Here is a 21714-nt window from a genome sequence, read left to right as displayed (position 1 = left end):
TACTTTCCTCCAATGTCATGCCCTTGTAAAAGTATTACTATTGATATATGTAAAAAGAAGTTGTTACCTAATTTGGCGCAGGCATTCTTGTACTCATACTTGGTAATAGGAGTTTTGCCGGGTTGTTAATGAAGTTTATACAAATGCATTTTAGTGCTCACCAATATCCAATACCCGTGATGCATAAAAATGTTATAACTTGTTGTATTAGAGCTCAAAACTTCTAGATTCGAAACTTCTACAAAATCTTTTATTCCAAATATTATGACACATCACTCTCCGTTTCATGTATATAACGTTTTCTCATTAGGTTTAACTTTTACAGAGTAGAATGGCAAATATAGGGGTAAATATGACATTGCACAAACGGGCGTTAATAATTAAATATATTTTTCTTTTGCTTACAATTAAACATTTCGTCTAGTCACCATATGACATTACAAGTTATTTTCCTTATTATATTGTCTAATTCTTGTCTCAAACCAGCAGCAGGAATCGTTAATTTGTTTATTATACTTTTATGGTTTATAAATGCCACCAATTAACTTCAGTATAACTTTACTGCCATACTTTTTCGTTCTTGTCAAAACAATTAAGTACTAATTTCATTATTCTCACATTTGTTAAGTTTCAGATACATCACACATATCATTAAATATTTCATTGCATGTCTATGTGGTCTTTGGAAACATTTGTTTTTCTTTGGTTTAACTTCCTGAAACGGTTCTGAACTCCTACATAGACTATCGTAGTAAAGTAAAAACAAACAGCGTTAATGAATTCATGTCTTCAACAGTAGACATCCATTAAAACTACTTTATTATGCTGTCAACAAATCGCAGAAATATTAAAATGGATTACAACTCTAGGTTTTATGATATTTATTAACACATTAAATGACTTAAGTTCTTAAAGGAAACAACATTTGTATTTATCACGAAAAGGTGTTATTGTAATATAGTAAATTGCCTTCATGTACCTTAGAGGGTGCTGGAAGCAGGGATGTGCACGTGAAAAAAATTATATCGATGGCAGTACAAATTTGAAATTGAAAATTTCTATTTACGAATGTTAATGAAAGACATTTGCTATAAGAGTTCTCGGACACAGAGGAGCGACTTTTGACATCCAATATAGTTTTTTTATAATAATTTACTACCTTACAAAAAATCATGAACGGCGTGCTCATTTCGAAAAGTTCCGTTCATAATAGTGAATCAACACACATGTGGAGTCAAACGGAAAACAGACGATGTCAATCTAACAACGATAAAACGACACTTTGCGTTGTCAAAACAATAACCAGCATTCATGATCTGAAAATGTAATGGTTACGTATTTATAAAAAAAAGTATGTACGACCGTATGTTCGGCCAGGCTGAATCTTATGTACCCTCCACCGTGGATTGCGTAGAAACTTCTATCGAATTCGAATTAGTTGGGTTCTGGTATCTTAAAACTTCTTAACATCGTTTTCTAAATTGTGAGTTAGTCCATACGTGGTATATATCAGACAAAAAAGTTATGTAGAGGTAAGTCTACAAATAATTACGAATCGATATGAACTTTTTGCACGATACGTAGAGAGCCAGAATTGAAATATGGGGGTCCTTTATATAATTATGAACTTGGTACACGCAAAAAAAATTCTTTCCTCCCAAACGAAATTTTAGACAAACAAAGTTCGTTTCCCATTTGCTTTTTGTTGAAACGAAGCGTATTTGGAAGAAAAGTATATACTTTTTGTGATAAACTTTTATTCTTTTCCAGGATGTAAAAACAATTTCATAAACTCAAAAAAAAAAAAATTTTTTCTGGCTAATTGCATTTTCCCTCACATCTTTCTCACTTCCACGAAGTTTTTTAGTTCTTAGCACCTTTTTCTGTAATACAAACAATGTAGAAGAAATTATACGATTATATAATTTTTTTATTTTTTTTACCTTTCGCCTGGACGGAGAATCGAACCGCGGACCATGCAATTTGTAAGCCAACACACTATCCACTGAGCTATGTAGCCGTTATTGTCATCAATAGACAATTGCCCATATAAGTTATATTTATATAGCATAGCTTGCCGCGCCCACGAGCCGATTAAACAAAGTTTATTTAACAGAAAAATAAATTTAGTTTGGCACCGTAGAGCAGTGGTTGCTACGTCCGACTTTCATGCCAAGGGTCGTGGGTTCGATCCCTGCTTCGCCCAATTTTTTTTTTACATATATTCCATATATGGTCGGAAGCTTCCGAACAAATGTTCAACATTACATTCTACTACATTAAATTTTTACTATGAACTTTAAAATGTGTCTTATTAAAGACCTAAAGTCAGAAAAGAACAGCGTTTGAGATAAACGAAATGGACTGTGTTTTTGGTTCAAAAATACCTCTTTTTATTGAAAAAATAAAAATTTTGTAACAAACGAATTTTTTTAGTGATAAAATTGTATACTTTTCGAAGCAATTCAAAAAACTCTAACAAAAGAAAAACGTTTTCGGTACACGTTTTCCAAACGTTTTTTTTTTTTCATTGCGTGTATGGAGCAATTTTTGTGTGATTGAGGATCGATTTATCTGAGGGCTATATATAACTATAGACCAATATGGACCTAGTTAGGCATGGTTGTTAACGGCCATATACTAGCACAATGTACCGAATTTCAACTGACTCGGATGAAATTTGTCCTCCAAGAGGCTTCAAAACCAAATCTCGGGATCGGTTTATATGGGGCTATATATGATTATGGACTGATATGGACCACGTTTGGCATGGTTGTTAAATATTATGATATTCTACCACCACGAACCAAATTTCAACCTGATCGGATAAATATTGCCTCGCAAAAAGGCACCGGAGGTCAAATCTGGGGATAGGTTTATATGGAAGCTATATATAATTATGGGCTGATATGAACCAATTCCTGCATGGTTATTGGATACCATATACTAACATCACGTACCAAATTTCAACCGAATCGGATGAATTTTGCTCTTCCAAGGGGCTCCGGAGGTCAACTCTGGGGATCGGTTTATATGGGGCCTATATATAATTATGGACCGATTTCGACCAATTTTTACATGGGTGTTTGAGGCCATATATTAACACAACGTACCAAATTTCAACTGAATCAGATGAATTTTGGTCTTCCAAGAGGCTCCGGAGGTCAAATCTGGTGATCGGTTTATATGGGGGCTATATATAATTATGGACCGATGTGGACCAATTTTTGCATGGTTGTTAGAGACCATATACTAACACCATGTACCAAATTTCAGCCGGATCGGATGAAATTTGCTTCTCTTAGAGGATCCGCAAGCCAAATTTGGGGCTCCGTTTATATCGGTGCTATACGTAAAAGTGGACCGATATGGTCCATTTGCAATACCATCCGACCAACATTAATAAGAACTACTTGTGCCAAGTTTCAAGTCGATAGCTTGTTTCGTTCGGAAGTTAGCGTGATTTCAACAGACGGACATGCTCAGGTCGACTCAGAATTTCACCACGACCCAGAATATATATACTTTATGGGGTCTTAGAGCAATATTTAGATGTGTTCCAAACGGAATGACAAAGTTAATGTACCCCCCATCCTATGGTGGAGGGTATAAAAATAAAAAATCCATTACCGTTTACATTAATGTACATGGAAATATATTTTGCTGCAAACATTTATATTTTTGCCTTAAAATATAAGATTATTATTGCAATGAAAACCAATTTCAATAATACTCAGAATCGAGAAAAAATTTTGGCGTTAAATGAAAACTTCGTCGTTTAAAAGAAAACTGTCCTTTCAGTGTGTTTAGATTACTTTAGTATGGAATTGAAATATGTGATTTGAAACTAAATCAAACTAACTACATAGATAAAAATAAGTTTGAGAACCAATAACTTTTTTTTGAATTTAGATCGAAAGGAGTGAAAATCGTAGCATGGGATCTAATGAGACTCTTGGAGACGATACGGTTTCAAATGCGTCATCAACTTCTTCGAAGTCGTCTTTGAGGATGCGCGATTGTGCATTCGAAGACTGTCGGAGAAGGACACACTGTCCGAGATGGAGACCTTTCGACTGACGAACGCAAGGTTGGTTGACGAAGAGGTTGGTCGAAGAGCACCAGAGACGCATGGAGGGCTCAGTAATACCAGCATCGACCAGTGTGATTGGGTCGCTGGTGGAGGTGATGAGGGATGTGGAGGTAGCCGTCGAAGATCGGTCAGACAGCATTTCATCGTCTGATTCCTTCTTCTTTCTAAGGGTTAGAGAGTCCTTTAGATTGAGGCAGAAATTAGTGGATTAGTTAGGCAGCTATAAAGGCCCTGAGCAATACGAACATAAGGTCGAAGGTGGTCAACCGCTGTCGTAGAGCTTACGGTTCTCACTGAACAGCATAATGTAACTCTGTGCTGGGTACCTGGACATTATAGCATAGCTGGGAATGAAGAGGCAGATATACTGGCTAAGGAAGGCGCAGGTGGTACGGAAAACGTCATTTCGGACGTTTTTCCTCCGCTCTCCTTGTTTATTTACAGGATCAATAGCAAATATGAAGAGTTATGGAAGAGATGATATGCTTCTTCTATTGGCTGTGAACAAACCAAACTGATATGGGACGACAATAATATTAGGAACTCTGAAGTCTTGATGTCATTGCAGAGAGAGGATGTGAGGTCTATGATAGCCGTCATAACGGGACACAACACCTTGGGAAAACACATGGTAAGGATAGGCCTAGCGAATGATGATATTTGTAGGTGGTGTCTGGACCCCGAGACTGTGGAAGATTCTTTTCACTTACTGTGCCAGTGTCCAGCACTATCTTTCAGAAGAAACAAGATACTGGGCTCTTATTTCTTTCAGACTATGACCGACTTGCGAGAATGCAGCCTGAGGAATATTCTCGTCTTCATCAAGGCTTCGGGGTGGAGGAACTAGGAGCGTCCGAAGGATACATTATCATACAATGGACTCATTCCGGCCTGAAGTAGACGGACACGAGGAGGAAGATGGAAAGAAGTTTGAGGAATCGCAATGGACCAACTATGGTCTAAGTGGACACAAATCCGCCAGTTCGGATTCGTGTCATCCTCCATAACCTAACCTAACCTTTTGGAAAACCAACGACAAAATTTGATAATTTTCCTGCAACAAATTAATTTGTAATTTTAATAACCATTATTACACATAAGTTGTTAGCAATCCTTGCCATTTGAAGGCAACAAATAATTTGTGTTCCACCAAACATTACAAAATATTTGTTGTTGAACGTTACGTTTAACCCTCAACAAATATTTTGGAGTTTGAATGAAAATATTTGTATGTGGTTTGTTGAACGTCTATTTATGATCTGTAAAAAATTTGTTGGTGTCTTCAATATAAATGTGGTTTATTTGCTTTTGTTGATAAGCAACAAAAATTTTGTTTTTTTTTTTATTTTTTAACAATTATTCCCTGTAAACTTCGAGTAAATTGGAGTAGTTTAGATTTTGTTCTATTAGTTTATAAAAGGGACAATCCCTTTCACTGTACCTATAAAATAAAAGTCAGGTAAAGGGGAAGTTACCTTCCTCGACAAAATATCGAAAAATATAGTGGCGAATCTTTGTCTAGTTCCAGCCCCAACTTTTACTGAAAATTTCAAGCAAATCTGAGAACTTTGGTCCAATTTCCAAAAAGTCGGGCAGGCGAAGGTTTCGTAAAACAAACACATTTAAGAAACCAACAAATAAATGCTTTTATGTATTCTCTCATGAGTGAGCTCTTTGCTTGCTATAAAACATGTGCTCATATGTTGCTCATATTGTTCTAACGGTATTCTTCGCATACTTTTTTATCTTTTGCACGATATGTGTGTCACCAGTCTTGTTATTTTTATGCCCTCCACCATAGGATGGGGGTATATTAACTTTGTCATTCCGTTTGTAACACATCGAAATATTGCTCTAAGACCCCATAAAGTATATATTCTGGGTCGTGGTGAAATTCTGAGTCAAACTGAGCATGTCCGTCTGTTGAAATCACGCTAACTTCCGAACGAAACAAGCTATCGACTTGAAACTTGGCACAAGTAGTTGTTATTGATGTAGGTCGGACTGCAATACCGTCCGACCATGGACCATATCGGTCCACTTTTACGTATAGCCCCCATATAAACGGACCCCCAAATTTGGCTTGTGATTGCTCTAAGAGAAGCAAATTTCATCCGATCTGGCTGAAATTTGGTACATGGTGTTAGTATATGGCCTCTAACAACCATGCAAAAATTGGTCCATATCGGTCCACTTTTACGTATAGCCCCCATATAAACGGACTCCCACATTTGGCTTGCCATTGCTCTAAGAGAAGCAAATTTCATCCGATCCGGCTGAAATTTGGTACATGGTGTTAATATGTGGTCTCTAACAACCATGCAAAAATTGGTCCATATCGGTTCACTTTTACGTATAGCCCCCATATAAACGGACCCCCAAATTTGGCTTGCGATTGCTCTAAGAGAAGCAAATTTCATCCGATCCGCTGAAATTTGGTACGTGGTGTTAATATATAGTCTCTACAACCATGCAAAAATTGGTCCTTATCGGTCCATAATTATATATAGCCCCATATAAACCGATCCCCAGATTTGAACTCCGGAGCCTCTTAGAGGAGCAAAATTCATCCGATCCGGTTAAAATTTGGTACGTGGTGTTAGTATATGGTCTCTAACAACCATGCAAAAATTGGTCCATATCGGTCCCTAATTATATATAGCCCCCATATAAACCGATTCCCAGATTTGGTTTGCGGATCCTCTAAGAGAAGCAAATTTCATCCTATTCGACTGAAATTTGGTACATGATATTAGTATATAGTCTCTAAGAACCATTCAAAAATTGGTCCATATCATTCCATAATTATATATAGCCCCTATATAAACCGATCCCCAGATTTGAACTCCGGAGTTTAAATTTGCAACGTGGTGTTAATATATGGCCGCTAATAACCATGCCAAAATTGGTCCATATCGGTTTATAGTTATATATAGCCGATCCCCAATCACACAAAAATTGGTCCATATAGGTTCATAATCATGCTTGCCACTCGAGCAAAAATAATCTAGCAAAATTTGTCGAAATTTTATTCCTATAGAAAATTTTGTCAAATTTTATTTCTATAGAAAATTTTGTTAAAATCGTATTTCTATAGAAAATTTTGTCAAAATTTTATTTCTATAGAAAATCTTGTCAAAATTTTATTTCTATAGAAAATTTTGTCAAACTTAATTATATACGTATTTAATCGGTCATTTTAAGTTTAATATATACCACGTATGGACTACGTGGTATATATTACGGTATTAGGAAGTTTTTAGATACCTTGTCATCGGCAAAAGTTACCGCTACCCAAGTAAATCGATTGTGGATGACAGTCTTCAGTAGAAGTTTCTACGCAATCCATGGTGGAGGGTACATAAGCTTCGGCCTGGCCGAACTTACGGCCGTATATTTGTTGTTTTTGTTTTCATATCTACAGCTGTCAACTATTTTCTCAACAAACTAATTTTTTAAAAATTCAGGATGTTTTTACTGTTTTCTCTGTCAAGCATCTACAAACATATTTCAACAACAAATGGTTCATATTCAATAGACAAATTTGTTGAGCATCAGCAGTTTTTACATACAAATAAAGTTGTTAATATTTATTTGAGGTTATTTTTTTTGTGTGCAACTCAACTCCACTTCGTATATGTATGTACCTTTCACATCATGACCGAATTTCACTATTATTTCAAGTTTTTAAGATAACTTGAGAAATCTTTCGAAATAAGTATTGTGATAAAATGTCCTGTCACATCCATCATAAAGGATATGCAGATAAGTACAATTAAAATTATGGAAATCCATAGGCCTATGCCACTCAAAAATAAATCCATAGCATATGCGTCATTTCGCTGGATACGAAAAATGAAACCTGAGAAATATTTAATAGGCAAGAGTACGTTCAAGAACAACAGCAGCAGCAGCTATCATTCTGAACAATTTATCCTGGATATCACCTGTTCATTTGGTGAGTTTTCCTTTTTTAAGCCTTGGCAAAGAACAAACTGCATAATATTTCCTGCTGGAAGAATGTTGTCCTCTTTCGTTTTGCTTTTCTCTGGTATATGCAAAGGTCTGACAAATACTGTCAACTCATTTAACATCTTATGACAAGTATTCATTTCGCAAATAAACAAACACACCCACACGTTCACAATGAGGGACAAAAGTGCCCCAAGATATCCAATACACTGACAGTTTTTAATATAAATGTGAGTACATGTGTATTAGCATGTACCGAATCACAAAAGTCATTACGCCGCGCACACAATTACCATTGGTAACGGTGTAGGCCGCTTACTTTTTTGCTAAACCCGTTTGTTTGTTCACAATTTGGAATGGCTTCTCATCGAAGAAAACCATATTCGGTAACTGCACCGAACAAAAAGCATGCTCGGTTCCAAAAATTTTGTCTTTAAACTAATGATTTTGGCATTGATTCCAAGCCAAAGAAAGGAGAATTGAAGTAAGGATGCTTTTAAGACAGAATTGTCTTTTAAATTTAAGTTTTTCGTACTTGATTCTACTGTGCATCACAGCCATTATCACGGTCACTGGAAATGGTACAATAACTAATTTCAATTTTCGCATGATAATTAGAGACACAAATTTCATAGTAACATCACGTACCAAATTTCAACCCGGTCAGATGAACTTCCCAAAGAGGCTCCGGAGGTTAAATCTGGGGATCAGATTATATGGGTGCTATATATAACTATGGATCAATATGGACCAGTATTTGCATGGTTGTAAGAGGACATATGCTATCATCGCGTACCAATTTTTAACCAGTTCGAATGAAATTTACTCTTCCCAGAGGCTACGGAAGTCAAATTTGGGGAGTGATTTATAAGGTGGCTATATATAATTATGGACTGATGTGGACCAATTTTTTCATAATTATTAGGGAGGATATACTAACATCGAATACCAAATTTCAACCGGATCCGTTTATTTGGGGACTACATATAATTTTGGACCGATATGGACCAATTTTTGCATCGTTGTTAGACGGTATGTACTAACTTCACGCACCAAATTCCCAGCGGATCGGATGAATTTGCTCTTTCGATAGTTTCCGGAAGGCAAACCTGGGGATCGGTTTCTATGGGGCCTATATGTAATAACTGACCCATATGGACGAATTTTTATCATGGTGTTTAGAAACCATATACTGACATCACATATACTTGACAAATTTCTACCGAATCGGATGCAATTAGCCCTTCCATGAGGCTCTGGAAATCAAATCTGGGGCTAGGTTTATATGGGGCCTTTATATAATTGTGTACGGATATGGACCAATTTTTTTACGATTGATCGAGGTTCACATACTAACATCACGCACCAAATTTACTCCGTGTCGAATGAAATGAACTCCTCCAAGAGTCAAATCTGGGGATTGGTTAATATGGGGGATATACCTAAACGCGGTCGGAGATGGTTCATTTGCACTACCATCCTACCTACATCGATTACAACTACTTCAGACAAGTTTCAAGTCGATCGCTTTTTCTTTCAGTAGTTAGCGTGATTTGTACAAATGGACGGAGATTTCTAGATCAACTCAGAATTTCACCACGACCCAGAATGCAAAAAATGCTGTTTTGAGGCCAAAGAAGACGCATTTCTCTGATATAAAGTTGTTTTCCTTGACCAAAAGTCGATAATCTTTTTACTGAAGTCGTTTTGTCCTTATAGTTAAGTGATTCGTCTTAAAAATGGATATCCTTATATGACAGAACTACATTATTTTAATGATGTGTTTTACTTGAAACATAGCATAATTTCTACTTGAAGTCAAGTCTGCATATACACAGAAAAAAAAGTAAACTACATTATAGGAAAAATTAACTATCTCGTGCGAAAATTGAACTAAGTTGTATTCCAAATTTTGAGGTAGTTTAAATTGACGAAAATTTTCCAACTTTTTTGGAATTTTAATTACCATTTACGAAATGTATCTTTCTCGAAAAGAAAAAATTAACTAAAAATAAAGAAACAATCTTTAGTGCCAGATCATTCCCATTTTAACAACGCTGTAGTTCATTCTTACTATTTTTGAGAACTGTACGAAAAACTTCTTCTGTTTTAGTTAGAATTGAACTAATTTTTAAGCAATTGAAAATTTTCTACTACTATTTAGTTCATAAAATTTTTGATACATAATAAGAATAAAGAAAAAATTGTTGGGCTGGGGAAAATTTCTTACACAATTTCAAAAATAAACTAAAACAAAATAAAATGTTTGCAATAAATATTAGTTCATTTAAGCATCAGTTTTAGGACATACTTTTTGTTTTCTTCCAAAGATTCCATTTCTCAATAAATTTAAAGATAATTTCTTTAAAGCAAATAATTCTTTCTTTATGTTAATTTTATAAACTTTATTTAAATAAAATGTCGTTTTTTATTATTGTTTGTTAAATTTGTAGTTTTTAAACTATTTTTTTATACAGTTTTTATCGTTAAAATATGAATTCATTTTTTCATTAGCATAGAATTATTAAGTCAAATCAATAAAGTGATTTGACTTTAAAATAGGTATCTTAACATGAAAGAAAATTTTAACTGACTAAGGTCAACTTGGTTTCAATAATTTGGAAAAAATCTTCAAAACTAATAAAATTATCTTTAGGTCTTTGGTCTGTTTGCATCTTGACTACAAAGTAAAAAAGCATACAAGAATAGGAAATGCTTTTCAACACTTTACTTTAAAGACGTTTTTTACATAATACATAGCACAATTTCTACTTAAGGTTCAATCTGAATTTGGAAATTTAAGTTGTCCTTAACACGCTTTTAAAGGACTTTAATAGCACATGAAGAAAGAAGCAGTAAAAACGAATGAATTCAAATTTGTTTCCTAGTCAAGTACTCAAAATTCAAATTTAAAATAGAATTATATCTTAAATGTATCCTTACATCAATTCTCTGCGTCTTTGGCTCGGAATCAATACCAAAATCATAAATATCAAGACCAAATCTTTGGAACCGGGCAGGCTTTTTTCGGTGTATGTTATGTTCAATGTCAAAGGACTTATTTTTTATAGCCGAGTTCGAATGGCGTTTCACATTGCAGTTACACCACTTAGAGAATCTCTGAAACACTCAGAAATGCAACCAGAATTAGTGAGAGGTGATAATCCATCGCTAAAATTTTTTTTGGTGTTTGGTCGAAACTGAACAGTAATATCGTAGATTTCATATTGCATTAAAGGCGAACTTCCCAAAAAATTGGGAAGTTCTTCCAAAGGCACAACTTTAAAAGCACTTCCAGAAGATGCACTCCCAATAATGCTCTTTATTTTTACTACCCAGGAAGTTATTTTAATTAAATTTTTTATAACTTGTTATTTCATACTTTTAATGGGTAATTTTAACTTTTTGTATTTCAAATAGGTTAAAAACAGAGTAAGAATTCATAAAATGGTACAAATCATTTAAATTCTGTCGAAAAAAAGCTAAATCCAATCTGAAAAAATTGTGCATTTTTGAAAATATTTGAGGTCAAACGTTTCCGACATTAAAAATTATAAAAAATTAAAAAAAATATTTATTTGACAAAATAACCCATAAAGCTCTAAAAATTATTGAATAATTAGATATAATGCATTTGGACGTCAATTGCCTGTTTCGGTATCAGGCTAACATGTGAATTTTTTAATTTACATCCAAAACATTGAATTCGGATCACACCTAAAGAATTGATGCAAATTCAGTGCAACGGCTGTTGAAATGGAGGACTTCCGTCCTATGACAAGCCCATATTAAATTCATCGCTTCTGCGTCAATTTTGCACCACTTCCGGATCCAAAAAGAACATTTCCATTACTTTTTTGGCGACGCTTTTTCCGCTGGGTTTTTAAGGCTAAGGAACATTATTCCAAGAGGGCCGCAACACAAATTCCCACAAAAGGTCGTAATAGCTTCCACATACATTAATTTGAAATAAATTTTTGTTTGTATGCTCAAATGGAATCAGAGAATCATGAACAATTCATTGCATACAAATCCCATTTAATATGTATTCCGTAGACTCTTACAAACTCTGTATTGGTTTCTTATTCCCACGATATTCTTTCATTACATTCCAATACGCATTTCCATAACCTGAAGAGGAACAAATGCCTTTATATTGCATTTGTCGGTGTTTTCTGTTTGTCTCGGAAAGAAGTCATAATATAATAAAATAATAATAAAAATATTTATAATGAAATTCTCTCCTACCCCACATGCCAAGATTTTTATTTCCACCATCATCTGCATCACAATCATGTGACTGACTCGCATTTCATCAACTTGAAGTCATTGTCGGCTCTATACTCATCATCATTGTCATCATCGTCCCGTTGAATATATGAATGTCTGTTTGCTGGCATAAGAGATATTGTGTTAGTGTGATATTCCACTGTGGGCGTGTGTGGTGCTTTGTACTGTGTAGGTGGTAGGTGTTCATGTGCGTATTACGATGTGTGTGAGTGAGTACAATGTGAACATGAATATGAGTTAAGATTGCAACCAATTAAAAAGACAACCATCTCAATTCGAATTTCGTCGTTCGCACACAAACAAGAAGCTGACTCCCTGTCATAAGCATCAGTCTCAGTAAGAATGAGGATGGTATGATCAGAGATAATATATGATTAACATATACCACCCCAAGTTGAATTTTTTGGAACATTTTACCTATTTTTTCAAAAATGTATATATATTAAATTTCAAGGAATTGTTTGCAATAAAATGGAGATAAAATATTTGTTAAGTTATGTTAATGAGTATCTAAATTTGAAAAAGTTAATTCACAATTCTATGTAAAATTCTCATGTATGTAAACTTAATTGTTCCCTTTTCTGTACTACTCTGAATTTTTTCTGTAACTCGCAATTAATTCAAGCGCTTTACAGATTGTGCTCGTAAGAAACAGTTGAAAAATTATAAACTTAATTAAAATCATTGGTGCTAACAACAAAGGGTTTTTTTGGAAAATACAAAAGTATTAACAAAAATTAACAAATATTGTAAATATTTGCTACTTGTGTAAGGAAAAGGTGTTATTAAAATTGCGTTTTAGAAAGGAAAAGGTGTTATTAAAATTGCGTTTATGAATTCGTTTTGCCTTATAATTAAGTGATTCGACTTAAAAATTGGTATCTTTATATGAAAGACAATTTTGTTTGACTAAGGTCAACTTGGCTTTAATAATTCTTCAAAGTTAATGAATTGTCTCTAAATTTGTTGTAATTTTTCATCTTGAGGACATAGCTAAAAAGCTTCCAAAGATAGGAGATGTCTTTCAATACTTATCGCAATGGACTGAATAGTCTAAAGGTTAGTTACATACCATACGTTACAGCGTCAGTTGATTGAAGAGTTGAATATCAACCCGTCTGTCTGTCTGTTGATGTATTTTTGTGTGCAAAGTACAGCTCGCAGTTTTAGTCCGATTGTCCTAAAATTTGGTATAGGGTCCTGTTTCGGCTCAAAGACGATCCATATTGATTTTGGAAAAAATCGGTTCAGATTTAGATACAGCTGCCATATATATTTTTCACCGATCTGGTCATAATTGACATGTATATCAACCGATCTTCCTCAAATTCCGTACATCCGAATATTTTATGAGTCTCGAAAAACTTGCAAAATATCAGCCAAATCGGTTCAGATTTAGATATAGCTCCCATATATAGCTTTCGCCCGATTTACACTCATTTGCCCACAGAGGCCAATTTTTTGCTCCGATTTAGTTGAAATTTTGCACAGGGAGTAGAATTAGCATTGTAGCTATGCGTGTCAAATTTGGTTGAAATCGGTTCAGATTTAGATATAGCTCCCATATATAGCTTTCGCCCGATTTACACTCATATGACCACAGAGGCCAATTTTTTGCTCCGATTTAGTTGAAATTTTGCACAGGAAGTAGAATTAGCATTGTAGCTATGCGTGCCAAATTTGGTTGAAATCGGTTCAGATTTAGATATAGCTCCCATATATATGTTTTTCTGATTTCGACAAAAATGGTCAAAATACCAACATTTTCCTTGTTAAATCGCCACTGCTTAGTCGAAAAGTTGTAAAACTGACTTTAATTTTCCTAAACTTCTAATACATATATATGGAGCGATAAATCATAAATAAACTTTTGCGAAGTTTCCTTAAAATTGCTTCAGATTTAAATGTTTCCCATATTTTTTTTACTAACATTGTGTTCCACCCTAGTGCATTAGCCTACTTAAATTTTAAGTCTCTAGATTTTGTAGAAGTCTATCAAATTCTGTCCAGATGGAGTGATATTTAAATGTATGTATTTGGGACAAACCTTTATATATAGCCCCAACACATTTGACGGATGTGATATGGTATCGAAAATTTAGATCTACAAAGTGGTGCAGGGTATAATATAGTCGGCCATGCCCGACTTTAGACTTTCCTTACTTGTTTTTGTCAAAATTCGTTTTTATTATTCAACATATTTAGTTCAATTCAAGAGCGATACAACGATTATAACGACCTTCCAATTTTTTGATACCCTTTTGGTAGTACTCCTTCGGTTTTGCCTCAAAATATGCCTCAGTTTCGGCGATCACCTCTTCATTGCAGCCAAATTTTTTCCCTGCGAGCATCCTTTTGAGGTCTGAGAACAAGAAAAAGTCGCTGGGGCCAGATCTGGAGAATACGGTGGGTAGGGAAGCAATTCGAAGCCCAATTCATGAACTTTTGCCATCGTTCTCAATGACTTGTGGCACGGTGCGTTGTCTTGGTGGAACAACACTTTTTTCTTCTTCATATGGGGCCGTTTTGCCGCGATTTCGACCTTCAAACGCTCCAATAACGCCATATAATAGTCACTGTTGATGGTTTTCCCCTTCTCAAGATAATCGATAAAAATTATTCCATGCGCATCCCAAAAGACAGAGGCCATTACTTTGCCAGCGGACTTTTGAGTCTTTCCAAGCTTCGGAGACGGTTCACCGGTCGCTGTCCACTCAGCCGACTGTCGATTGGACTCAGGAGTGTAGTGATGGAGCCATGTTTCATCCATTGTCACATATCGACGGAAAAACTCGGGCGTATTACGAGTTAACAGCTGCAAACATCGCTCAGAATCAGAATTTCTGGAAAATCACTCTCACGAAAATAATCATGATTTAATTCACACTCGTATGTTAACTGAAATTAATTTGTCTCTCGAACTAATTATTATACCCTCCGCCATAGGATGGGGTTATATTAACTTTGTCATTCATTTTGTAACACATCGAAATATTGCTCTAAGACCCCATAAAGTATATATATATATATATATATATATATATATATATATATATATATATATATATAAAGTATAAAGTATATATATATATATATATATATATATATATATATATATATATATATATATATATATATATATATATATATATATATATATATATATATATATATATATATATATATATATATATATATATATATATATATATATATATATATATATATATATATATATATATATATATATATATATATATATATATTCTGGGTCGTGGTGAAATTCTGAGTCGATCTGAGCATGTCCGCCCGTCCGTCTGTTGAAATCACGCTACCATCCGAACGAAACAAGCTATCGACTTGAAACTTAGCACAAGTAGTTGTTATTGATGTAGGTCGGATGGTATTGCAAATGGGCCATATCGGTACACTTTTACGTATAGCCCCCATATAAACGGACCTCCAAATTTGGCTTGCAGACCCACTAAGAGATCCATCGATTTTCGTGTTAGAGCCTGAGGGGTGGTGGTCTCATTAATATCCTCATTACCTTCACTAAATAGGCAACCTAAATATTCTTGCCTATCGTTAATGCGAAGTAAAAAGTAATTTCTCATTTTCCAATTGGATATGCGTCTTATTATGCTAGCATTCTATTTACTTTATTGTCATCCCTGTAAGCTGATATGTAATAAAAAAATGAAAAAAAAACTCAATTTTTTAATGTAGTTTTAAATTTATTGTTCAAAAGTACATAATGTCGAAAATAAATAAAATAAAATTTTACAAATAAAATTTTGACAAATTTTTCTATAGAAATAAAATTTTGGTAAAATTTTCTATAGAAATAAAATTATTTGGTACATGGTGTTAGAATATGGTCTCTAACAACCATGCAAAAATTAGTCTATATCGGTCCATAATTATATATAGCCCACATATAAACCGATCCCCAGATTTGGCTTGCGGAGCCTCTAAGAGAAGAAAATTTCATCAGATCCGGCTGAAATTTGGTACATGGTGTTAATATATGGTCTCTAATGACCATGTAAAAATTGGTCCATATCGGTGCATAATTATATATAGCCCCCATATAAACCGATCACCAGATTTGACCTCCGGAGCCTCTTGGAAGACCAAAATTCACCTGATTCAGTTGATATTTGGTACGTGGTGTTAATATATGGCCCCAAACACCCATGCAAAAATTGATCGAGATCGGTCCATAATTATGTATAGCCTCCATATAAACCGATCCCCAGATTTGACCTCTGGACCCCTTGGAAGAGCAAAATTCATTCGATTCGGTTGAAATTTGGTACGTGATGTTAGTATATGGTATCCAACAACCATGCAGAAATTGGTTCATATCAGTCCATAATTATATATAACCCCCATATAAACCGATCCCCAGATTTGACCTCCGGTGCCTTTTGGAGAAGCAAAATTTATTCGATCTGGTTGAAATTTGGTACATGGTTGTAGTATATGATATTTACCAACCATGCCAAAAGTGGTCCATATCAGTCCATAATCATATATAGCCCCCATATAAACCGATCCTGAGATTTGGTTTTGGAGCCTCTTGGAGGAGCAAATTTCATCCGAGTCAGTTGAAATTTGGTACATTGTGCTAGTATATTGCCGTTAACAACCATGCCTAACTACGTCCATATCGGTCTATAATTATATATAGGCTTCAGATAAATCGATCCCCAATCACAAAAATTGGTCCATATCAAGTTCATAATTGTATATAGCCCCCATATAATCGACCCCCATATTTCAATTCTGGCTCCCTACGTACCGTTCCATAGTCCATATCGGTTCGTAGTTATTTGTAGACTTACCTACACATACCTTTTTTGTCTAAAATATACCACGTATGGACTAACTCACAATTTAGAAAAGGATTTAAGATACCACAACCCAAGTAATTCGATTGTGGATGACAGTCTTAAGTAGAAGTTTCTACTCTATCCATGGTGGAGGGTACATAAGATTCGGCCTGGCCGAACTTACGGCCATATATACTTGTTCTATTTTTGAATTTTGATACCCTTGCTGATTTCCGTTTGGAAAATATCGTGTTTCTCGTGAACTTATCGTGAATCACGTGAATTGTCGTGAATCTTGCGTGAACGTGAGTCTTTACAAGTAGTTCGTGCGTGAGCGTGCGTGAGTACTGGTTTTCATTTCGTGAAAGTGCGTGAGTGGGATTGACTACCACACGTATCCTGCGTGAATTAATATTTTGCTTCGTGAATGTGCGTGAGTGCGATTGAAATTTCAGTCACGCGCACACCTCTAATTTATAACTACCCAAAATACCTGTGTCGAAGAGAGTATGATGACTGAAGCTATACTCCACTCTTCTCAAAATAGATAACACACACGCGCAACGCATTAACTATCTCATCAGGAATGATAAATGATGTTGACGAAAATGTACTAAAAATGTATTAAAAATCTACCTTTCGAAGCCAAAAGGTCCTAAAATTACATAATATCAAATTTAAAGACTATTGTAAAAGTATACGTATATTTAAATCTACACCGATTTGGACAATTTGTTTTAGATTTTCTAAAAAAAAAAATCTTATTTTGCAAAATGTTATTTCTATAGAAAATTCTGTCAAAATTGGATTTCTGCAGAAAATTTTGTAAAAATTTTATATCTATAGAAAAGTTTGTCAAAATTTTATTACCATAGAAACTATTGTCAAAATTTTATTTCTATAGAAAATTTTGTCAAAATGTTATTCCTATAAAAAATTTTGTCAAAATTTTATTTCTATAGAAAATATTGTCAAAATTTTATGTCTATAGAAAATATTGTCAAAATTTTATTTCCATAGAAAATTTTGTCAAAATTTTATTTCTATAGAAAATGTTGTCATAAATTTATTTCTATAGGAAAATTTATAATCTTATAGAAAATTTTGCCAACAATTTATTTCCAAACCAAAATTTGTCAATTTTTTTTTCGGTAGAAAATTTTGTCAAAAGTTTATTTCTATAGAAAATTTTGTTAAAAGTTTATTTCAAAATCAAAAAGAAAATTTATGAAGAAGTACCTCTTTGCAAAATCTACCAAAATCAAGAATTCTACCAGTCTACAAAAGAGTAAAAAATTTACCATTTTTTGTAGAATTCTACCAACTGTGGCAACCGGCTCAGGGACCGGCTCTAAGTATTATTGCTAAAGACACAATGTGTGTATTTCGTCTCCTTCTGGGCGTTTCAAATATATACACTGCTCAGTGCGGTGGAAAAAATCACATTTAATAAAAACTACAATATCCTCATTTTGGAATATGTTTATTTCTTCAATGTCCGCTATTTATAATTTTTAGAGTTGAGTTGATATCTGAAAAACGTTCACCTTTAGGGCAGAATTACTCTATATAGAGTAATTGTGATGAAAAAGTACCAAATGGCTCGCGGTCGTGCCACGGTGCTTTTGGCGGTCGAAATGTATCAAAAACGCACATAACTGTCAACTTTATCAATCCTGTACACGCAAGAAAATAATTGTTTCCTCCCAAACGAAATTTTAGACAAACAAAGTTCGTTTCTCATTTGCTTTTCGCTGTAAGGAAGTGGATGTAAAAACAAATTCATAAAGACAAACTCAAAAAAAAAAAAAAAAAAACAATGTTTTATTGCTAATTGCATTTTCCCTCACATCTTTCTCACATCCACGAGGTTTTTTAGTTCTTAACACCTTTTCCTGTAATACCAACAATGTAGAAGAAATTATACGATTTTATAAATTAAAATTTTTTTTTACCTTTCGCCTGGACGGAGATTTGAACCGGGGACCATGCACTTTGTAAGCCAACACACTAACCACTGAGCTATGTACCTGTTCTGGTCATCAATAGATAAATATCCATATAAGTTATATTTATATAGCATAGCTTGCAGCGCCCACGAACCGAATAAACAAAGCTTATTTAACAGAAACAAACATTTAGTTTGGCACCGTGGAGCAGTGGTTGCTACGTCCGACTTGCATGCCAAGGGTCGTGGGTTCGATCCCTGCTTCGACCAAATTTTTTTGTGTTTTTTTTTTACATATATTCCAGATATGTTCGGAAGATTCCGAAAAAAATGTTCAACATAATGTAGTATATTAAATTTTGAACTGTAAAATGTGTCTTATTAAAGACCTAAAGTCAGAAAAGAACAGTGTTTGATATAAACGAAATGGACTGTGTTGTTGTTTCAAAAATAACTTTTTTTATTGAAAAAATAAAAATTTTGTAACAAACAAATTTTTTTGGTGATAAAAGTTTAAAATTTTCAAAGCAATTCAAAAAACTCTAACAAAAGAAAAACGTTTTCGGTACACGTTTTCCAAACGTTTTTTTTTCTTTGCGTGTATATCATACGATGAGTAACTGTTAAGCTGACACTTGTTCTCACTGTTAATAGCTAACAATTGAGAGAGTGAAGATAATGCTCAGATGTGGGTGAATAAAGCAATGAGTTTTTATACCCTTCAACACTACTGTAGTACAGGGTATGATAAGTTTGTGCATTTGTATTAGAGGTGTGCACGTGAGTAATCTTTTACTCACGCACACTCACGACGGAAAAATCTTACTCAAGCACGATATTGTTTGGTAGGACTCACACTCACGAAGAGAAAATTTGTACTCACGCACCAAAATGTCCTGACTCACGAAAAATACCGTGACTCACGAAAAATATCGTGACTCACGAAAAATTTCGTGACTCACGAACAATTTTTTGAGTAATTTACCTTTGAGACGCGTCTGAAAACATGAGCATTATTAAAATCGAGAGCTTTATTATACTCTTAACATCCCAGGTGTCACTAAAATTGTAAATGAATTTAACTCTTAACCCTTTCGACCCCGAATTTTTATAGGTATCGCAATTTTTTTTACTTTTAATCATGTTGAAGTGATTTAAGAAGCCTCTAGCCAAAATTTCGGGTCGCCACGCCCATTCGTTTAGGCGGTAGAGAATGTTGTCTGTGGGCAACTTTGGGCAATTGTGACTACAAACTATTTTGTTTTGTAATGATAGACGTATTACGTTTTATTGGATTTTTGTTAAGTTTTTTAGTTATTTTACAGTAAATATATACTTAGATGCGCGCGTGAGTGGAATTTCAACCACGCTTAAACACATTCACGAAGAAATATTTGTACTCACGCATGCCATGTGGGTAGGAATTCACGAAAAGTCATACTCGCACACGCTCACACATGAACAATGTTTATGTCTCACGCTTTCGCACGATTCACGACAATTTTCGTAATTCACGACAAATCTCGTAAGTCATGAATATTTTCGGAACACGACAATTTTCGTGGCTTAATAAAATTCTGGTAATTAACGAAATTTCTCGTGACTCACGCTATTGAAATCTTAAGCGTTATTAAATATGTAAAGGTGATTAAAATCGGTGAGCTTGAATTTAATCGTGAACGTGAATTTGTTCGTGATTGTGACTTTTTGTGTCTGTTTTACCGTGAGTGCGAATTTTATCATGAATATGAATTTTATTGTTAACGTGAATTTTATCTTGAGCCTGAGTTGGATCGTGAGCGTGGGTTGGATCGTGAAAGTAAATTTTTATCGGGAGCGTGATTTCGGAGAAAGTTTACTCACTCACAATCACGAACACAATTTGATTTTTACTCACGCGCCACACATTTTTCTTTAATCCCGTTCACGCACATTCACGAGGTTTCGTTTAAATTTCATTCACGGCTTCGCGTGACTCACGAAAATGTTTCGTTTTTTTTTACCTGGTGGTGTAAAAAACCAAAGTCTTATAAAGCGTCAATATTCGTGCTAATCCACTAGTATGTTGCAAAGAAGTGGCTTCCTTCCCTTTTTACGATTCCTTCCAAATTCCCCACTGCACTGCAGACATGTTTTCCACATCATCGCCGCATTTCTCGTCACTGGGACATCCCAATTGAAGTTCAAAATTTTTTCAAAATCATTGTTTTTCAAACCTTTTTTCTCTAGGTCCCATGTCCAAAAAATATGTAAGTTTACTACCACAATTGCCCAAAGTTGCCCACAGGCAACTTTTCAATTTTAAAAATTTCCCACCTGTTATTTTTTTGCAATTCTAAGATTTGACTTCCAGAAATATTTTATTTGACATGTACTACAATAGATTTAATAAAAACTTTCAACATTTTAGTTGTAATTTTTGAAAAAAGTCACATGTATAAAAACCTCTTTTTAAATTCGCAAATATTTTTTTCTTGAGGTACGTGCGTATTAATGAAAAAATTTTTTGCTAATTGACAACCAAGTTAGCTGATTTTTCATTCAACTTGAAGAAAACACTTGTAGCTTTCGAT

Source organism: Haematobia irritans, chromosome 2, assembly GCF_050003625.1.
Source record: "Haematobia irritans isolate KBUSLIRL chromosome 2, ASM5000362v1, whole genome shotgun sequence".
In the NCBI taxonomy this organism is placed as follows: Eukaryota; Metazoa; Arthropoda; class Insecta; order Diptera; family Muscidae; genus Haematobia; species Haematobia irritans.
This window is presented reverse-complemented; position numbering follows the sequence as displayed.